The sequence below is a fragment of the Octopus bimaculoides genome, chromosome 10 (genome assembly GCF_001194135.2).
Source record: "Octopus bimaculoides isolate UCB-OBI-ISO-001 chromosome 10, ASM119413v2, whole genome shotgun sequence".
Lineage (NCBI taxonomy): Eukaryota > Metazoa > Mollusca > Cephalopoda > Octopoda > Octopodidae > Octopus > Octopus bimaculoides.
The window spans coordinates 66,772,712-66,777,793 of record NC_068990.1 but is presented as its reverse complement, the minus strand read 5'-3'; the positions used below and the strand labels follow the sequence as shown (position 1 = coordinate 66,777,793).

Below are 5,082 nucleotides of genomic sequence, written 5' to 3'. Positions count from 1 at the left end.
ATTTGAAAAACAAAAGAATGGTTTCACTGGTAGCTCTAATAAATTTAATTTTCTAACAATATAAATTTACAGTTTAGATTTTATATGTAGTAAGTTCTTGGTTAAATTTGGTGAGGAGATTCTGTAAAGATTCCTTGCGAACTTTTCAGGAGAACTTTCTCGCATTCGTCGGTGGAGATTGTCAAACTGATCTCATGTTGTGTTGTGCTGTGTGATTCTATATATAAGAGATTTGGGTGTGTCTGGGGTGAGGTTGGAGTTTGTTAATAAGTGTGGGAGTGAATGGTTTCGATGAACAAGATGTGAAAGAAAATAGTGAATGGTAAAAACAAGGTAACTGTTTCAGGGTTGAACTGAATTGGAAGGTGGTGGGGTGTTTAAGGAGTGTTTTATGAAGGGCTTGTGAAAAATGTTTTTCAGATTCCCTTATGGCTGAATCAACTATCTTAATTTCATAAAGAGAAGTTTCAGTAATTTTCTATGTTCAGTAATTTTCTATGTTCAGTAATTTTCCATTCCATCATAAACAGGAAGCAATGCAGTTTAACATGAAATGTGATAGAAAGGAACTACCGTTTCTGGATATCCTTATCATTAAAGAAGGGGAAAATATCGTGAGAGACCTATTTCATAAACTATCAGACACACACCAATATTTAAATTTCCGATCAGCACACCCCTCACATACTAAACGAGACAGTCCCTTTAACATGGCAAGATGCATCTGCACCATAGTAACATACTACAGGAAAGCAGATTATATGAACTTTAATGGTTCCTTAAAAGACAAGAATTTTCCGTGAACCTCATCAATACGACCATCTCCAAGACCCAGAACATTCCAGTGACAACACTGAGAAAAACAAACCAACAAAATAAAAAGGAACCCAAGGAATCTCAACATTGTGAAAGCCGCCAAACAATATCTCCGAATTCTCGAGCAATCCCCCAAAATGAGTGCATTCATAAACGACTCAAAAATAATATACAGCAGACACCATGCACCCAGCCAAAAAAAGAAGTTGCTCACCAAAGCGAAATTTACGCCTAACATTGAAACGATGTAAGTTAAGAAATGCAGGGACCCTCGATGCAGAATTTGCGGATACATTGAAGAGGGGTTAACAAATCTCCTTTAAAAACAATGAGATTTTCAAATTTAATGCAAACATGAATTGCAAAACAAGTGCAACTCGCCCACAATGTCAAGAATACGACATTTGGGAAACCGGAACGGAACTACATGACAGAGTTCGTGTATATAAACAACAAATTAGAGATCCCTCTGTCAGAGACACCACTTACAGTGAAAACTTCGCATCATGGGGAAAGTGAAAATTCATAATTTTCCCCTTCTTTAAGTTATGGTCGGACAACGAATATTTCCGGAAATATAAAGAAGAATTCTTCATTAGAAAGTACAAACCAGTACTAGAATTTAAAAAAAAAAAATGATAATCTACTCCACAATAACGGGATTCGTATTTTGCTTTTTTTTTTTTTTTTTAAAAAAGCAAAGATGCATATATCCAAATAGAAGTGGATGATCATACTTTCAATCATTCGAGCGTTGAAGAGAAGAACAACCATCGAAGGTACACTACCATTTCAGTAATCTCCCTCTCTCCGATGTACCTGTGAACTTAAATACTTGGGTAATGTAGATACGTATACATATGTGTGTGTGTGTACGTATGTATATATATGTAGGTATATATAAATATACAGGTGTGGATACATGTGCAAATATATGGGTTCGTATGAACTAGAAAAAAATGTGTGTGTATGTGTGTAGATATATACGTATATATATATATATATATATAAGTATACATGTGTAAGTATATATGCATGTATATATGGGTATATGTGTGTATGTATGCATATGTGTGTGTATATATGTATGTGTATATCTGTATATATATATGTATATGTGCGTGTATATATATATGTATATATATATATATATATATCTATATATATATATATATATACACACATATATGCATTCATATAGATACACACATATATACATACATATATACACACATATGCATACATACACACATATATATACATATATGCATATATACATACATATATACATACACATATATGTATACATACAGATATATATGTATATATATATATGTATATGTATGTATATATGTATATGTATGTGTGCATATATGTATGTATACTTTTTGATTATTTATATGTAGGGAAGTAAATATGTGGGCTAGCATGATCTCCCCCACCTTCCCTTTCAAACAATTATAACAATTACATCTCTATGAACAAACATTCCAGAACTAACCTTATATTTTTCTCTCTCTGCTACTATCCCCTTTTTATCAGAAGTCATGTATCTTACATCTCGTTAACTACCCCCACCAAAACACACACCTAAACTCATATTTAACATAGAAAATTACTGGAGCTTCTCTTTATGAAATTAAGATAGTTGATTCAGCCATAAGAGAATTTGACAAACATCTGACCATCATATTTTTCGCCAAAGGTCAACTATTCAAATGGAACCAGCAGGAAGGCACTTTCACAATCCCTTCATAAAACACTTCACCACCTCCCAACTCCACTCTCGATCAATTATCTTGTTTTTACCATTCACTATTTCATTTCAGCTCTTGTTCATCAACACTCCTCCACTCCCATATTTATTAACAAACCACAATCCCACCCCAGACACACTCGGATTTCTTATATATAGAATTATACAGCACAACACAATCTGAGCTCAGGATGATGATCACCACCGACGAATGCGAGAGAGTTCTCCTGAAAAGTTCACAAGGAATCTTTAAAAAATCTCCCCACCGAAGTTAACCAAGAACTTAAATCTATAAACCGAACTGTAACTATTAGAAAATTGAATTGATTAGAACTACCAGTGAAGTCATTCTTTTCCTCTTTCAAATATACCTATCTGTACGAAGGATTTCACACGTTTTCCAGTACATAAATATATATTTATATTCTGCAGATGATGGTGTGGTGTGGGTGGTGTGTGGGGTGAATGTGGGTGTGGGCGTGAGGTATGTAGGAGTGGGGTGGCTGTGGATGGGGTGGCTGAAGTTTGGTATCAACAAAGAGAGGTGGTTAGGAATGAAGAGAGGAGAGGAGGGGTGTCAGATGAAAAGAGGTGTGGAGTTGAGCCCATGTTCTTGTCTACGGCGAAGGCGGGAGTCCGGGGATATCCTGAAGGGTGAAGTGGCGAGCTATTAGTTGAGACTGAGTCTCAAAGTCATGGTTGTCACTGCAGAGCCTGCGCTGACGTAGGAATTGGGAGCAAGGGATAGAGAGCCTGGTGTGGGTACGGTGGGAGGAGAACTTAATGTATGAGTGTGAGTCGGTGTGTTTGTAGTGGATAGAGGTAGTGAAAGCGGAGTGGTGTATGTTGACCCAAATGTCGAGAATTGCAACGGAAGTATTGAAAATAGTACAAGAGAATTCGAGGGCAGGATGGAAGGATTGGACAAAAGAGAGGAAGGAGTCTATTTGTTCGCGGGAGAGTGAGGTCACACCGATACGGCCGTCAATATAACGACCGTATAGTTCGGGAGTGGGACCAGTGAATCGTGAGAATATTTGGGCCTCATCGTACGCAACGAACAGGTTCGCATAGTTGGGGCCCATTCTCATTCCCATGGCCACTCCCGAGGAATGTTGGTAAAAATCCCCTGCGAACGAGAATCAATTGAAGGAGTGAACAAAGTTCGGCCAGACGAAGAAGTGTGGGGATGTCAATTGGGAGGTTGGATCGAAGTTCTAGGAAGTGTTTGAGTGCAAGAAGTCCTTCGTTGTGTAAGATCACCGTATATAGACTCTAGATAATCAAGAGTGAGGGGAAGTTTAGATGGGCCAGGTGGGAAAGAGAAAGAGTTGAAGAGACGGAGAGCATGGTTAGTGTCCTGGATGTGGAAGGGGAGGGAAGTAACTAGGGGCAAGGACATGGTCGAGGTATTTTGAGATAAATTCCGTGGGGCAGTTCCAGGCGGAGACGGTGGGACGGCCAGGGTTGTTGGGCTTGTGGATTTTGGAAAGGAAGTAAATGGTAAGGGTGTGAGGAGTGCGGACAATGAGGTTGGAAGAGGTCAGAGGGATACGGGAGGAGGAGATGAGGTCATGGATAGTAGTTAGCACAGTCTGTTGGTAGTTAGGCGTGGGGTTGGAGGGCAAGGGCAATAGAAGGAGGTGTCTTGATGTTGGCTAAAAGCTTCAGCCTGCAATGGTCTGCACGCCACACCACTACGGCTCCACCATTGTCAGTCGGTTTATGAAGATGTCTTTGCGGCGTCTGAAACATCGAAGGGTCGAGAGTTGGGCCGGGGAGACGTTAAAATGCCGGGGACGCTTGCGAAAGTCAAACCGGTCCACAACACGATGGCAGATGCTTGCAAAATGATCGACTACTTGGAACTGGCCAGGAGATGGTCGGCGGCCCAGGTCGGTGAAGCAGTCCTCTTCATTAGATGCAAGTAGAGTGCTATGGAATAGTGCATATAGCCTGACGCAGCGCACAAAGCTATGAATGTCAGCACGGGTCTGAAATTCGTTGCTGGATGGAGTGAGGGGAATGAAGTGCAGACCCTTACTGAGAAGAGAGCGCTCTGCCTCAGAGAGGGGAAGATCAGGAGGAATGGTAACAGACTGAAGAGTGGAGGGGTGGATGAGTTAGATGTTGGAGGGGTGGTGGGAGGGGTAGTGGAAGGCTGGGTGGATAGAGCGGAGGAGTAAGTGCGTGGGTTGAAGTAACGGACGGGTTTGGGTGAGGATGAGGGGATGTGTATCGGGGAAGGAGGGGTGGAGAGGGTGGGTGTAGTGGAATCGAGTGCAACAGAATGAAGGAGTGAGTGGAGTATTTGAATGCATATAAGACGCACTTTTTTTCCAAAAATCTCAAAAAGCACCCCAGTTCATATATGTGAAGTTAGGCTTCCCATAAGCTTTAATGCACTAAAAACATTACTTTCCTGAATATGCGCTGCTGAAGTTGGGATACGTCTAATATGCCTACACTTCTTCTACCCCGTCAACTACCGTATGTATATGACTGAGTAA

At 40.4% G+C, this 5,082-nt stretch overlaps 1 protein-coding gene across 1 annotated transcript in view; it reads right to left on the bottom strand.

The window, feature by feature from the left end:
* The window catches only part of LOC106883815 (uncharacterized), a 1,102,017-nt gene that overhangs the window by 44,711 nt on the left and 1,052,224 nt on the right, over positions 1-5,082 (bottom strand). The window lies entirely within an intron of this gene.